We start from the raw sequence: 16,893 nt of genomic DNA on the forward strand, positions 1-16,893 counted from the left end.
CAAACCTTAAACCCCGTTGGTTTTCCCTTTGGCTTACCAACAAACCTTTAACCCCTTGATTCAATCCCTTGATTGAATCAAGTTACAAGATATTAAAACAAAGAATAAAAACAAATCAAAGCTTCTTAAACAAGCAAATATAACAATGTAAACAAATAAAGTAAAGAGAAGCCCTCAAACGAGTTTTGAAGATGGAGGAGCTCGACTTCTTCTTTACTTGACCCTCTTCTGATTTGGCACGAAATAGAGGATCACCGCGGCAGCACACGGATGGTGAGGAAGCTTTGGAATACACTTGGAAGCTCTTCTTCTCTCTATTTCACTTTGAATGGCCCTTATTGTGCTTATGGAAGATTTCCCTTGGAATCTCTTCCCTAAATGTGTTCTCCTACTTCCATCCGTTCTCTCCTAGCTCTCTTCTTGTTTTTATAGCTTTTGATAACGTGGAAACAAGAATATAGCCGTTAGAGCCAAAAATAGAGCCGTTGGAACCAGTCTGCAGCTCCTGACAATATGACCGTTGGGTTTGGAGTCGACTCGCGCGATCAGGAGTCGGCTCGGCTGTAGCAGGAGTCGACTCGAGCTTTTCCGGAGTCGACTCGGCAACTGTTCCAAGTTTGAATTAAAGTTGCCGTCTTGACTGGGAGTCGACTCGACTTAACCCGGAGTCGACTCGCCAACTTCTGGCGCTGACCTGGCAATTTTGGAGTCGGCTCATCCTCTGTAGTCCGTGGATCCAAATTTGAATTTTGTCCACTCGAGTCGACTCGACTGTCCTGGGAGTCGACTCGAATCTCAGAGCCCGAACTCCCGATTCTCTGTCTTTTGGCTCATCCAGTCTTGGAGTCGACTCGAACTTCCTTGGAGTCGACTCGGCTCTCAGTTTCCGAAAGTTGGTCTTCTGCCATCTTAGTGTAGCGCTGCCTTGGAGTCGACTCGAGCTGTCTGGGAGTCGACTCGAATCTCAGAGTCGGAAAACTGATCCTCTGTATTTTGGAGCCGCGCTGCCTTGGAGTCGACTCGACTTGTCTTGGAGTCGACTCCCCTCTCAGAGACGAAAATACCGTCTTCTGTCTTGGGGTTGTTCTGTCTTTGGAGTCGACTCGGACTTTGTGGGAGTCGACTCGAATCTCAGTGTCCAAAAAACTGCTTCTCTGAGTTTTCCCTTGTGTACCACTGAGAGTCGACTCTCGCTTTCTTTGGAGTCGACTCGGCAACCATTGGAGTCGACTCGAATTCCTTAGGAGTCGACTCGAAGACTATTCTTTTGAATTTTCCTTTGAATTTGCTCCTCCAATTTGAATCTTTTGAACTTTAAAGTTGGGCCAATGAATTGTAGCTTTCTTCTAACTTTTCTTGAGTGCTTTTGGAGGCCTTCTTGTGTTCTTCCAACTTGCTATGTTCCTTGCAAAATAAATATCTTTCTCCTTGCAACATAAACATTAGTATCTATACTTCAAGGTGTTGTGATCATCAAAATCAATCTATGAATCAATCTTTGGGTCATCAATCTCCCCCTTTTTGATGATGACAAAACTTGGAGTATATGCAATATAAAAGATATTGTTTTCTAGAAGTAATACATAGCAAAGTTGCATGAAGTAGACAACATGTATATTTAAAACAAAACATACTTCATGATAATGCTTTAGATTTAATCAGCTTAACACAATCAATATATTTCAGTTCAAGCTGATTATCACAAAGCATTATAAGCATATACTGAGATATTTCTCCCCCTTTTTGACAACATCAAAAAGATAGTGAAACATTAAGTACAAAGATCAGAGCAGAACACATCGAGTGTGAATTCAAGAGATTTTCTAATTTGATACCACAGATAGTTTTCTAATCAAGTGTAGGTGGAATCTTCCTTAGGTTAATTCAAGAAGTACCACAATTAATAACCAAAAACATGAGTGGAAATCTAACCTCTCTTTAATAATAAGTATGAAAGCTTGTTCATTGAAGAACTTTTGCCCAATCTATTAAGTATTTTTATCAACATGAGAGCAATTTAATTGATTTTCAGAGTAAAAGATCAAAACTTATATACTTGAAAAACATATCATCATGTTGGATCATGACTTCAAAGTTCTTTTTATGATAATAAGAGCATTGGGGCACAAATACCAAAATATGAATTCATGCAATTTATGATATATCTTAGAGCTCTTTTAAGGACTTTCTTTTATTCCTTTAGAAAATAAGCACGATTTGATACATATATAAAAATATGAATTGGCACAATATTGAAGTTCTAAAGAGCAAGCCAATTAGGACTCATTAGTGAATTCCAAAATAGATTTTCTACGAGATACTCAAGAAAATTTAACACGTTATTCTCCCCTTTTTTCATTAAATTAGAGGCTCTTAAGATCAACTATTTGAATTGCAATTTGGTTCATGATTTGTGCAGAAGATATATTAACCAAATAACATGCCTCAAGGTGTATCATAAAGATTTTCATATTTAAATTTCAGATGATACATATTGGAGAGTATTAGGATCACTTTTCATTTAGTATTCTTTCCCTCTCCTATAGATTTATGTAATTAAGTTCCGTGAGACCTCTCCTTCTGAAATTTTCTTTCTCCCCCTCTATTGATCATTCCATTTAAGAGTTTAGAATTTGAAGATAATGTTCAATAAAATTGTCAATCTCAAAAATATATTTTCTATAAGTTTCAGCTCATTTTCATAAGACTCAAGGTTTGAGATAAGACAGCCTTTATAGAATAAAGCATGTCTTGCAATATAAGGAGGTTCATCAAAATCAATCCATAAAATTAAAGTTTCTTTAGGATAAGATACTGAATATCTAAAGCTCCCCCTCAAAAGATGCATTCTTCTTTAATCATTCTTTTCTTTGGTTGAATTTCAGAATTTAATAATAAACATGAATAAAACTGAAATTCTATGTTATCGAGAATGTAGAGTGATCTAGAATTATTCAAAATTTATAGTATTCACTCTATATATATATATTCTGATAATAGTTTCTAAGAATGTAGGAGAGAAAAACATATAGATGATCATTGAGGTATGTGTATTTATAGAACTCAATTTCTTAATCACAGTTCTTCAGCAATGTATACATGAAGCTCAATAAATTTTTTAAATATTAAAATAAAGTCATATATTTTAAAAATATTTACTTGCAATCAAGATCATCGTAAGACACATCATTTGAATCAAAATTATTATACTTTGAAGGTAAGAAATGATATGTTTCGGATGCGTATCGGAGCAATCAAAATAAATTCTGTTTTCTTACATTAACATTTTATTTAGTAATCATATGGAGTTTAAACTTTTATACAAAATCGGATTCTGAATTACATAGGATTTTCAATAGAAGCTTTCTAAGTCATAATATGAGATATGTATCTTTCACAATGTGGCTCATCTTAAATTGTTACGATTGAAAAATACATATTTCAATAACATTAAATCACTTTCAGAATCTTTGTGTTTAATTTTGAGTTTCGATACAAAATAAAGGATATTTTAACAAGTATTAGGACATTATGTATCAAAGTTAGGCAAGTAGAAAGATAGATCAATATCAATTTATTTTTCCTAAATAGAGATGTTCTTCTCTTCTCCTTTCTACAATTTTATTTAGCTTTCAGATTTTAACAATGATTGTGAATGACAAATCTGAAATTTCTTTTCAATAAAACTAAACAAAAGATGTTATGTAGCAATTCAAACATTCAATCAAATTGTCCAAGTATGAAACATTACAAAATATTGAGAATCCATAAATCAAGACATTATACCATATGCAAAATATACCATGTGTTAAGTCATGCATTAAAATACTAAGTACAAGAATGTCAAGGATCAAAATCAATTCTTTTCAAATAAACTCCCCCTATTTAAATATAATCTTGCAATGATTTCATCCTTAAAGTGTGTTTTCAAGTGATTAAAAATTTGACTTAATTCTACTTTCATTTACTTTGTTTTTCATTTATAACTTTCTTATGCTCTATACTCTATTTGCTCCCTATCCGGTGGAGTTGGGAAGGGGCACGAGGTACTACCACTAGCCTCCCTCTTGTGCCGTCCCTAATATGCCCTACACCGAATAGTTGGGTCAAATAGTGCCGGGTACTACCACTAGCCTCCCCATTGGCACCATCCCTATGATGAGCAATATAGAAAGGTTAAAATGTTTACTTCAAAACCTCCCTGTTTAAGTGTAATTAATTATGGATTTTATCCCTTCCAAAAGAATGCTCACACAAGTCTCACAAATGTGTCGAATATATTAAGTTTGTTTTGCTTTTCCTTAAGGTTGAAGTGTTTGCCTCTACTTGGATTTTACTTCTCTTGAATAATATCCATTTTCTTTTCTTTATCTCTCTCTCTTTTTGTTATTCTCAAGTAATTTTCATGAGAGAGCAGAATAGAGAATTAATCTTACGTATCATATATATGTATATCATGCAAATAATATTTTCATTATGCTCAAGGTTTCATAACTTCTCACAAGTTATTTTACATCAACATTTTAAGCATATACTTGTGTATTTCATGGTTATGACATAGGCAAAGATATATTTTAGTTTGGGCAAACCATGAAATAATTTCTAAAAGTATAAGTCAGTCAATACACATATAGACATGATATCAAAAATTAATAATTAAAGAATTTAATCATGCCATAATAAGATTTAAGTTACTGACTTTACTCAACTAATTTGTGAGAAAGGTATCTAAATTACCTATTCATTATATGTTCTTCAAGCCAAACTAGATTTCTTATGTGTGAACTTTTGGCTGAAGAAGATCCTCTCTCTTGGTTGCATGTGAATGTTTAGTGTATCTTACATGAAGATATCCTTCAAGTTGAAATTTCTCATTTTTCTTTCTTGAAGGAAGGTCATTAGTTTCTTTAAGATACAAAGCATTCATCCAACATATATATTTTTTTTAACTAGATGACTCAATATAAGATATGACAATAGTTGCATGTTGAGTCACTTTACTCAAGAGATTGCCTAAATATAAGCAAGCACATATCATTTGAACTAAAGAGATAGATTCATTAACCAAGATAGTTTAAGTCAATTTAGTTTAGATTCTATTTGCTTAAGATAATTATCAATAAGATATGTTAACTATGTTTTAATCAATTTATCTTAAACATTTGTTTCTATCAAAATTCAGATTATGATTTATTTGTTATCAATAAAATATGATTAATTAAAGTTAGATTGAAGTCTTGCACAAGGTCACATAATGAGCATACAATCTGGTCTACTAGCTGTAAAATAATTATTCTATCATGCTTCAATACAGCTTTAACACAATAGATCTACTTTGCTCATCCTTTTCAAATTCTACAAGATGGGGTCATAGATATACCTTCTTCATGCCAATCTTCTATAAGAGTTTTCTTGTGGACTAACGTTGGTCAATGAAGATCCCCTTTCCTGTTTGTCTTAATTTGGAGTTTGAGAGAAGATGTTAATTCATTCATCATATTTCAAACTCACCTTACATGAGCTCAGTAAAATCTTCATATAACTCTTCATTAGTAGAACCAAAAATGATGTCATCAATGCATATTTTGAGCAAATAAGATATCACAAATTCTTCTTTTTGATGTGTAGATTTATCACTATTACTTTCTATCAAAAAGGTTACTTAAGCTTTTATATTATGCTTTTGATGCTTGTTCCAAATTATATATTGCTTTATCATATTTGTAATGAGTGTTTTCAAATATGGTGGTTATTTAACATATATCTTCTTTAATAAAGTAAGCATATAGGAGTCCATTCTACACACTCATTTGATAGAATATAAAGCTCATAAAGCAAGCAAATAATAATGGTGATCTTTACTTCTAATCATGCAAGAATCAAGATCTATTTCATCTTCTAAGCAAACAATTTTTCTTCATTAAATGTATTTCTGAAAAACTCAATTTGGTTATAATTATTAACAAGTTTTTAGATTGTTATATGTAAAAGATTAACCATATACATATATAATTTAATTTTAGTATTTTGATAATAAATCAGTAGTCTCATAAAGAATAAGATACCTTGATATTTTTGCACCTAAAAACTTTTTATTGAATACTCTATATGCATTGCTTGATGAATGATATCCAAGGGTAGACATATCTCTATCAGATTTGGCATTATTTTCATAAGAGCATATTAAGCATAACATGTACGACTGAAAAATGTGAAAGATATGCAATGGTTCATTTTCCATTTTTTCAGAAGATCAAAAGGAGTTTTCATCAAAAAATAGATCTAATAGAAATCATATGTATGACAAGCAGTGATGAAAGCTTTTTTTTTTTAAAAAAAATTATCTAAGTAGATGACTATCATACACAATTGTCTTTTTCATTTCTTCAAGAATTCTATTAACCCTATTTTACTTAAGGTGTCCTTGGTGCTGAAATAATTAATTTCTGTATAAACTTTATCAGAATTTTGGTTTTCAACATTGTGCCATGATACTCTTTATCTTCACAGTTTGGAAACCTTTATCATTTGAAACATTTTTACATGATTTAGCAAATACAGAAAATATTTTAATTTTATTTGCCAAGAACAAATCCAATGTAAGCTTTTGAAAACTTAGTGATGGAAACAACAATTTAGAAATTGATTTTTGTTTGTTTCCTTAGTTAGCATGCATAGCAAAACTTTGACCTTTAAGTAGATAATCTAAGTAAGCCTATGGCAAGGTCTTTTGAGATTAAGTACATACTAGCATTAGTTGATTTTATATGCCAAGGATGGTTTCTTGGTATTCATAGTGCATATATTCAAAAGCATACCAAGTACACATTATCATATCTATGATCAATAAACAATAATGCCATGGATAATAACTCTCAATCAAGCATATAGAGAATTCATAGAGTTATTCTTAATAAATTGATTAATCATTTAGCATCTTATCCAATAGTGAGTAAAGTATACTAAAAAATGAAGAGATTTGATTATATTTCCAAAAGTATTTTCTATATCACAAAATTGATCACTACTAGCAAATCATATCAAATACTAAAGCACAAATAATGATGAGATGCAAGAATTACTGATTTCATTATTATTTTTTTGTTAATAACTTTTTAAGTTTCTTTATGTTCCATAGGTACCTTGGTACACCTATGTGTACATCCTCATTTTCTCATTTTGGGTACCCAAGCTTGCTTGAGTCCTTGAGAGTTAGGACATATGGTTCCTTTTGGAACCCATATCTGTTTAATAGTAATAACTTTACCATTTGATTTAATTATACTAGAACGATAGGTAAAGTTGTTATTCCCATCCTTTTCATTTTTGAAATAAGTTATCTTATTTAATGGTTTGCTTGGTAAATTGATAACCTTTTTCTCTAGAGATTTATGGCTAAGTGAAGGAGTCAAGCTAAATTTTGATTTATCAAAATCAGCATGTTGGCTTTCAAACATCATTTTTAATCTTTCTGAACTCACAGTGAATTTGTTAATAAAACATCTTAATTGGTTAATTTCTTTACTTAAGTTTTGATTTTCTTTAATTAAGCTATGATTTTTCTGAATCAATTCTTCTGAAAATGACCTTAAGCTTTTATTTTCAGAATTTAGTTTCTTAAGATTTTTATTCTTTACAGATAATTTTCTACAATCACTATACAACTCATGAAAAGCATTTAATAATTCATCATAAGAGAATTCTTCTTGAAAATCATTTGAGGTAAGAGTAGATTCAGATTTTACCTTTTCTTCTTGTGCCATAAAGCACAAGTCAGTTACCTCTTGTAGTTTCTTGGAGCTAATATCATCATTGTTGCTCCTAACCTTTATTTTTTGGCTTGACTCTTTCTTGGTCAAGGCTTTCTTCCTTTTTATCTCTTTCTTCCTTTCTTCTTGCTTCCTCTTTTTCTTTGTCTTTAGGAAGTTGATTTGCCTCGGAGTCGACTCGGACCTTATTGGAGTCGACTCGACTAACTTGGGAGTCGACTCTGAGCTACTTGGAGTCGACTCGATTGAGGAAGATTCATCACCCTTTTCTGCAGTCTCATTGTTAGTATATAATTGAAGCATATGAGAGCTAATCTGAGATTTATCATAAATATTTTCTAAAGTATCCCAGATCTCCTTAGCAGATAAGCATGCAGAAATTTCATTAAACTTTGTTTCTTGAATAGCACAATATAATATGTTCATAGCATTAGCATTTAATTGTGCTAAGTCCTTCTCATTAATATGAGAGAGTGTGTGAAGGTCATTTATTATGATTTTCCATAGATAGTAGTTTTGTGATTGAATGAAAATGCGCATGCGTATTTTCCAATGTGGGTAGTTTATACCATTAAATAGTGGAGGTGTATCAATTGATTGTCCTTCTCCTAGAAAACTATCTATTTGAGTTGTCATGATCTTTGGCTCTAGTCGGTTAAGACTACAAATAATATTTGAGCACCTGCTCTGATACCACTTGTTGCCCAAGGTGACAACCCAAGAGGGGGGGTGAATTGGGTCTTTTAAAACTTTTAAACTACTTCTAATCTTTTAGATTAATTATGCTAAGTTGTATGGATGCTTAGTGAAGCTTAACCTTAGCAAGAGTATGATTCTAATCTAATCAACTATTAAGCAGTGGGTTCAATAAAAGATTAGTCTAATTTTGCCCTAGTATGCTATTCAATTTAATGATTGAGTAAATTGATTATGCTTGCAACTAAAGGATGCACGAAGAAGAGTTAAGCAAGCTTAATATCTAAGTAAGTGAGTGAGGAGGTCAGTCAACAAAGAGCATCACAAACACAACAAAAATATAGTGGTTCGGTGCATCCCAGCACCTACATCCACTCCCCAAGACCTCTTGGGAATTCCACTATAATCCTACAGATTACAGCCGGTTGTTTTACAAGCTCACAACCCAACTTGTTGTTTTACGAGCGCACAACGAACTCGGTCGGTTTTCCCAGGCTCACCGACTAGAACCACTCCGATTGTTTTTCCGGGCTCACAATCAAACCCTTACACGTTGGTTTTACCCTCGGCTCACCAACAAACCTAAACCCCGTTGGTTTTCCCCTTGGCTCACCAACAAACCTTAAACCCCGTTGGTTTTCCCTTTGGCTTACCAACAAACCTTTAACCCCTTGATTCAATCCCTTGATTGAATCAAGTTACAAGATATTAAAACAAAGAATAAAAACAAATCAAAGCTTCTTAAACAAGCAAATATAACAATGTAAACAAATAAAGTAAAGAGAAGCCCTCAAACGAGTTTTGAAGATGGAGGAGCTCGACTTCTTCTTTACTTGACCCTCTTCTGATTTGGCACGAAATAGAGGATCACCGCGGCAGCACACGGATGGTGAGGAAGCTTTGGAATACACTTGGAAGCTCTTCTTCTCTCTATTTCACTTTGAATGGCCCTTATTGTGCTTATGGAAGATTTCCCTTGGAATCTCTTCCCTAAATGTGTTCTCCTACTTCCATCCGTTCTCTCCTAGCTCTCTTCTTGTTTTTATAGCTTTTGATAACGTGGAAACAAGAATATAGCTGTTAGAGCCAAAAATAGAGCCGTTGGAACCAGTCTGCAGCTCCTGACAATATGACCGTTGGGTTTGGAGTCGACTCGCGCGATCAGGAGTCGGCTCGGCTGTAGCAGGAGTCGACTCGAGCTTTTCCGGAGTCGACTCGGCAACTGTTCCAAGTTTGAATTAAAGTTGCCGTCTTGACTGGGAGTCGACTCGACTTAACCCGGAGTCGACTCGCCAACTTCTGGCGCTGACCTGGCAATTTTGGAGTCGGCTCATCCTCTGTAGTCCGTGGATCCAAATTTGAATTTTGTCCACTCGAGTCGACTCGACTGTCCTGGGAGTCGACTCGAATCTCAGAGCCCGAACTCCCGATTCTCTGTCTTTTGGCTCATCCAGTCTTGGAGTCGACTCGAACTTCCTTGGAGTCGACTCGGCTCTCAGTTTCCGAAAGTTGGTCTTCTGCCATCTTAGTGTAGCGCTGCCTTGGAGTCGACTCGAGCTGTCTGGGAGTCGACTCGAATCTCAGAGTCGGAAAACTGATCCTCTGTATTTTGGAGCCGCGCTGCCTTGGAGTCGACTCGACTTGTCTTGGAGTCGACTCCCCTCTCAGAGACGAAAATACCGTCTTCTGTCTTGGGGTTGTTCTGTCTTTGGAGTCGACTCGGACTTTGTGGGAGTCGACTCGAATCTCAGTGTCCAAAAAACTGCTTCTCTGAGTTTTCCCTTGTGTACCACTGAGAGTCGACTCTCGCTTTCTTTGGAGTCGACTCGGCAACCATTGGAGTCGACTCGAATTCCTTAGGAGTCGACTCGAAGACTATTCTTTTGAATTTTCCTTTGAATTTGCTCCTCCAATTTGAATCTTTTGAACTTTAAAGTTGGGCCAATGAATTGTAGCTTTCTTCTAACTTTTCTTGAGTGCTTTTGGAGGCCTTCTTGTGTTCTTCCAACTTGCTATGTTCCTTGCAAAATAAATATCTTTCTCCTTGCAACATAAACATTAGTATCTATACTTCAAGGTGTTGTGATCATCAAAATCAATCTATGAATCAATCTTTGGGTCATCATCAATCATAATGATTTAAGATGAGCTACAATGTGGAAGATACATATCTCAAATTATGACTTTGAAAGTCTCTATTGAAAATCTTTTGAATCTGATTTTATATAAAAGCTTAAACTCAATATGATTGCTAAATAAAATCTTAATGTAAGAAAAACAGAATTAATTTACTTAAAATCTTGATGCCTTGGTTGATTGCTCCGATACGCATCCGAAACATATCATTACTTATCTTTAGAGTGTACCAATATTGGTCCAAATGATGTGTCTTTCGATGATCTTGATTGCAAACAAAAATTTCTAAATATATGATTTTATTTTGATACTAAAAAGATTTATTGTGTTTCATGTATACATTGCTGAAAAACTATGATTAAGAAATAGATATCTATAAATATATATACCTCAATGATCATCTATATATTTTTCTCTCCTACATTCTTAAAGACTTCCATCAGAATATATATAGAGTGAATGATTTTAAAGCTAGAAATATTTCAGCTCACTCAAATGATTCTAAAAGAAAGAAAATGTGAATGCGTTTGAAAGAAACTGAGCTTCAAATGAATCATTTTCTGATTAATATTTCTATACATTTTCTCTAAGATTAAGAGAAAGTATAACTTGTTCTTGAAGGATTAGAAAGAGTAATTGCCACAAATTTTGAATAATGCTATATTACTCTACATTCTCGATATCATAGAATTTCAGTTTTATTCACGATTATCATTAAAATCTGAAATTCAACAATAGAAAAGAATGATTAAAGAAGAATGCATCTTTTGAGGGGGAGCTTTAGATATTCAGTATCTCATACCTTGATTTTTATGGATTGATTTTGATGAACCTCCTTATATTGCAAGACTTGCTTTAAAAGTTGTCTATAAAGGTTGTCTTATCTCAAACATTGAGTCTTATGAAAATAAGCTGATACTTATAGAAAATATATTTGTTTTGAGATTGACAATTTTATTGAACATTATCTTCAAATTCTAAACTCTTAAATGGAATGATCAATTAAGGGGGAGAAAGAAAATTTCAGAAGGAAAGATCATATGAAGCTAAATCGCATAAATCCATAACTAAAGGAGAGAGAAAGAATACTAAATGAAAAGTGATCCTAATGCTCTCCAATATTTATCATCTGAAATTTAAATCTGAAAATTTTTACGATACACCTTGAGGCTTGTTATTTGGTTAGTATATCTTATGCATCAATCATGAACCAAATTGCAATTCAAATAGTTGATCTTAAGAGCCTCTAATTTAATGAAAAAGGGGGAGAATAACGTGTTGAATTTTCTTGAGTATCTCTCAGAAAATCTATTTTGGAATTCACTAATGAGATCTAATTGGCTTGCTCTTTAGAACTTCAATTTTGTGCCAATTCATATTTTTTATGTATCAAATTGTGCTTATTTTTTTGGGGAATAAAAGAAAATCTTTAAAAGAACTCTAAATGATCTTTCAAAGCTTTGCATTTTATGTATGCTCTAAGATATATCATAAATTTCATGAATTCATATTTTGGTATTTATGCCATAATATTTTTACATCATAAAAGAACTTTGCAATCATACTTAATATATTGCTCTTATACTCTGAAAATTAATTAAATTGCTCTCATGTTGATAAAATACTTAATATTTTGGGCAAAAGTTCTTAAATGAACAAGCTTTCATACTTATTATTGAAGAGAGGTTAGATTTCCATTCGTGCTTTCTTTGAATATCATTCGTGGTACTTCTTGAATTAACTTAAGAAAGATTCCACCTACACTTGATTAGAAAACTATTTGTGGTATCAAATTAGAAAACTTCTTAAAATCACATTCGATGTGTTCTGCTCTGAAATTATCTTAATTGTCTCTGATCTATGCTCATTAATCTGATTCTAATATTATTGCCTTGAGTTATATGATTCATATCCTTGCAATAATTTGACATGCAAATCAGAGTACAATAAGAAAAAGAAATATTTGAGTATTCTAATCTTTGTGCTTAATGTTTCACTATCTTTTTGATGTTGTCAAAAAGGGGGAGAAATATCTAAGTATATGCTCATAATGCTTTGTGTTTTGCATTGAACACCAACTCAGCTTAAATTGAAATATGTTGATTGTGTTAAGCTGATTAAATCTAAAGCATTATCATGAAGTATGTTTTTAAATATATATGTTTTCTACTTCATGCAACTTAGCTATGTATTACTTCTAGAACACAATATATTTTATATTGCATATACTCCAAGTTTTTGTCATCATCAAAAAGGGGGAGACTGATGACCCAAAGATTGATTTAAAGATTGATTTTGATGATCACAAAACCTTAAAGTATAAATACTAATGTTTGTGTTGCAAGAAGAAAGATTATTTATTTTGCAAGGAACATAGCAAGTTGGAAGAATTCAAGAAGGCCTCCAAAGCTCTCAAGAAAAGTTAGAAGAAAGCCACACCTCATTGGCCCAAGATTCAAGTTCAAAGGCTTCAATTTAGAAGAGCAAGTTTTAAGAAAAATTCAAAGGAAAGGCACTCGAGTCGACTCCTACAGTTCCGAGTCGACTCCAAGGAGCAACAGACAGCCGGACAGAAAGATTCATCTCAGAACCTGTCAACGAGTCGACTCCTGAAGAGCGCGAGTCGACTCCGATATTCACCGAGTCGACTCCAGGGTAGTATGAGTCGACTCCTAGGAGTCACAGGCAGAAAAGTCTGAGAGCAGTTTTCGGGTCTGAGAGCCGAGTCGACTCCAGTGGAACGCGAGTCGACTCCGATGGTTGGCAAGTCGACTCCAAAGAAAGTGAGAGTCGACTCTCAGAGGAACACAAGGAAAAAGTCAGAGAACGTTTTTCGGACTCTGAGATTCGAGTCGACTCCCGCAATACGCGAGTCGACTCCTAGACACCGCGACCCCAAAGAAGACAGAAGACCAATCTGCTGTGTCTGAGAGCCGAGTCGACTTCCGCAAAATCCGAGTCGACTCCTAGACACCGCAACCCCAAAGACAGAAGACGGTATTTTCGTTTCTGAGAGGCGAGTCGACTCCAAGACAGTTCGAGTCGACTCCAAGGCAGCGCGACCCCAAAATACAGAGGATCAGTTTTCGGGCTCTGAGAGCCGAGTCGACTCCAAGAGACTCCGAGTCGACTCGAGGAAGAAAATCAGAAAATATGTCCTCTGGATTCCTGAGAATGAGCCGACCCCTAAGTGCCCGAGTCGTCTCCAGCTATTGGCGAGTCGACTCCAGTTTGGTCCGAGTCGACTCTAGGACAAAGCAAGCACATTAATTCAAATTTGGAACAGTGGCCGAGTCGTCTCCAGTAAAACACGAGTCGACTCCTGCAACAGGCGAGTCGACTCCTGATCGCGCGAGTCGACTCCGATCCCAACGGTAATATTGTCAGGAAGTGCAGACTGTGTCCAACGGCTCTATTTTTGTCTCTAACGGCTATATTCTTGTTTCCACGCCATCTAAAGCTATAAAAACAAGAAGAGAGCTAGGGGAGAACTGATGGAAGTGGGAGAAAACATTTAGAAAAGAGATTACAAGGGAAATCTCCCATAAGCACAAAAAGGGCCATTCAAAGTGAAATAGAGAGAAGAAGAGCATCCAAGTGAATCCCAAAGCTTCCTCTTCATCCGTGTGCTGCCTCGGAAATCCTCTACTTCGTGCCAAATCAGAAGAGGGTCAAGTAAAGAAGAAGCCGAGCTCCTTCATCTTCAAAACTCGGTTGAGGGCTTCTCTTTACACTATTTTGTTTATATTGTTATATTTGCTTGTTTAAGAAGCTTTGATTTGTTTTAAACTTTGTTTTTAATATCTTGTAACTTGATTCAATCTTGATTGAATCAAGGGGTTAAGGTTTGTTGGTGAGCCAAAGGGAAAACCAACGGTGAGAGGTTTGTTGGTGAGCCTAGGTTGAAACCAACGGTGTAAGGATTTGATTGTGATCCCGGAAAAACAATTGGGGTGGTTCTAGTCGGTGAGCCTGGAAAAACCGACCGAGTTCGTTGTGCGCTCGTAAAACAACAAGTTGGGTTGTGAGCTTGTAAAACAACCGGCTGTAATATGTAGGATTATAGTGAAATTCCCAAGAGGTCTTGGGGAGTGGATGTAGGTGCTGGGATGCACCGAACCACTATATGTTTGTTGTGTTTGTAATGCCTCTTGTCATTGTCTAACTAGCACACTTACTTACTTAGATAGATTGCTTGCTTAACTGTTATCCGCGCATCCTTTAGTTGCAAGCATATTCAATCAAGTCACATTCTATACATCAAACTGTTGCAAAGTTTGACTTTCACTGTGCATCCATACAACTTAGCATAATTAATCAAAAACTTTCAGAAGTAGGTTAAAAGTTTTAAAAGACCCAATTCACCCCCCCTCTTGGGTTGTATCTACTGGGCAACAGTTACTTTATTGATTTATTGCTTTTGATAATTGTTATTTTTTTTTTCAAAATTTGTTTTGATTTTATTTTCTTATGCGGAGATGGTTAGTTGGAGACATCTAAATAGTGTTCAAAGTATGTTATCTATATCCCATGAAAGAACTTTAATGAAGGGAATGTTATGAGTTTTCTCCTTTGATATCCATTTGGTGGGCCTATTGATGGCTTGTTTTGAATCAAATGTGTGGGTTAATAATGCCATTTGACAATTTAGTCATGTGTATTTAGCGAACATATGAGAAACCAAAATTATTTTAATCTCTAGAAACTCTTGGTTTGCAATGTTCAGAATTTTGAAATCGGATCAAGCCATATATCTTTTATCTGCCTCCAACCACAATAACATTAGACCTAATGAATTTGATTTGGAGGTTGTATTTGTAATGACACTGGTAAGGCATGGATATGTGAGTCATAAAAAGAAGAAAACTTTTTCTGTTGAGAAGAGATAAATGGTAAGAGATCCAACTTGTATAGCCGTGCAAGGTTTATCCGGTGCATGGACAAACGCCCTTTGACACGTGCGAGGTTAGGGCAAATCCTAAACCACTACAATCTCCTAACAAACTCTCTTTCCCAACACTCATGTATGCTACTTGACAAGGGAAGGAATAGGCTCAAGAAAGAGAAAAGGTGGCAATCTTCCGTTGTCAACTTAGTTGTTCGCCATGTTATTCACCATTGCCGACAACCATTCTAGGAGATCCTTTGATTTCTTAGAAGAGTTTTACTTTGCAAACAGGAGAAAAAGATATTATGTTTGAAAACTCTGATTGGCTAACATAAAGGAAGAAAAAGAGAGGACCCAATACCATCCCGAGTTCAACTTGTATGCAAAAGAATGATTGATATTTTATGATGTTGGCTGTTGGATCGCAGTCTGCATATATCTTAAAGTACTCCGAACTTCTTTATTCATCCACTTGCTTAGATCTCGAAACGACCATTCCACAATCCTACGGTAGATTCATGTGAAGGAAGGGTTGTATCTCTCGTACAAAAGAAGAATTCGTCTTCCTTCACATGAATCTACCATTGGATCATTCAATAGTTGCTTCGAGATCATGCAAGCACTGAATGAAGGAGTTCGAAGTGCTTTGAGATATGTACAAGGCATAATCTAACTCTTGACAAAAAAATCAATCATTCTTTCATACAAAAGATACAATCCGAGCCCTTCGCTATCACCGGCAGCTATTGACATTCCATTGCCACCAATGCATCCTCTCCTCTCTGCCCACCAGTACATACAGCCCTGCCACCATCACATAAACCAAAATAGAGGAAAAGAGTTTTGCAAATTTGAAAATGGAGAAGAAAAGCGGGAGAAAAATAGGTCACATTACTTACCTTAAGAAAAGGAAAGGAAGGGGCAAAAGTACCAATTCAACTCATTATGGGACTTGGAAATTGTTGAAACAAGTTAAAACCATCTCAAACTTTAAACATTCTTAAACTTGTTAATGTTGGACTAGTTTATAAATAACAGATAGCTCATCTTTGATTAACAAGATCCCTGAGAAGAACCTGTTAACATTCTTAAACCTATTAATGTAAGAAGTTTGATCACCTTTCCACAAGTTGAAGATTCCACAAGATTAGGGGCTTGCAACAGTCTACAGCAAGAGGGATGGTACTAGACTACTCCCTTTCTTCTTTCTCAGTCTTAATCATGTTGGAGCTATCTTAATTCTTTTTCCTCAATGTTGGGGTGCTAAGAAAGTGAGTTGAGATTGGAAAAATGGTTTGCTTTTACCAATGAAAAAAATGGTTTACTTTGCAATTTATGTAACCATCCACATGTGAAGAGCTCATGGCTATCAACTCTGCGCAGCCATGCAATGTCAATTTTATG

Source organism: Phoenix dactylifera, chromosome 4 (assembly GCF_051530095.1).
Source record: "Phoenix dactylifera cultivar Ajwa chromosome 4, Ajwa_hap1_PhDact_Kaust_v1.1, whole genome shotgun sequence".
In the NCBI taxonomy this organism is placed as follows: Eukaryota; Viridiplantae; Streptophyta; class Magnoliopsida; order Arecales; family Arecaceae; genus Phoenix; species Phoenix dactylifera.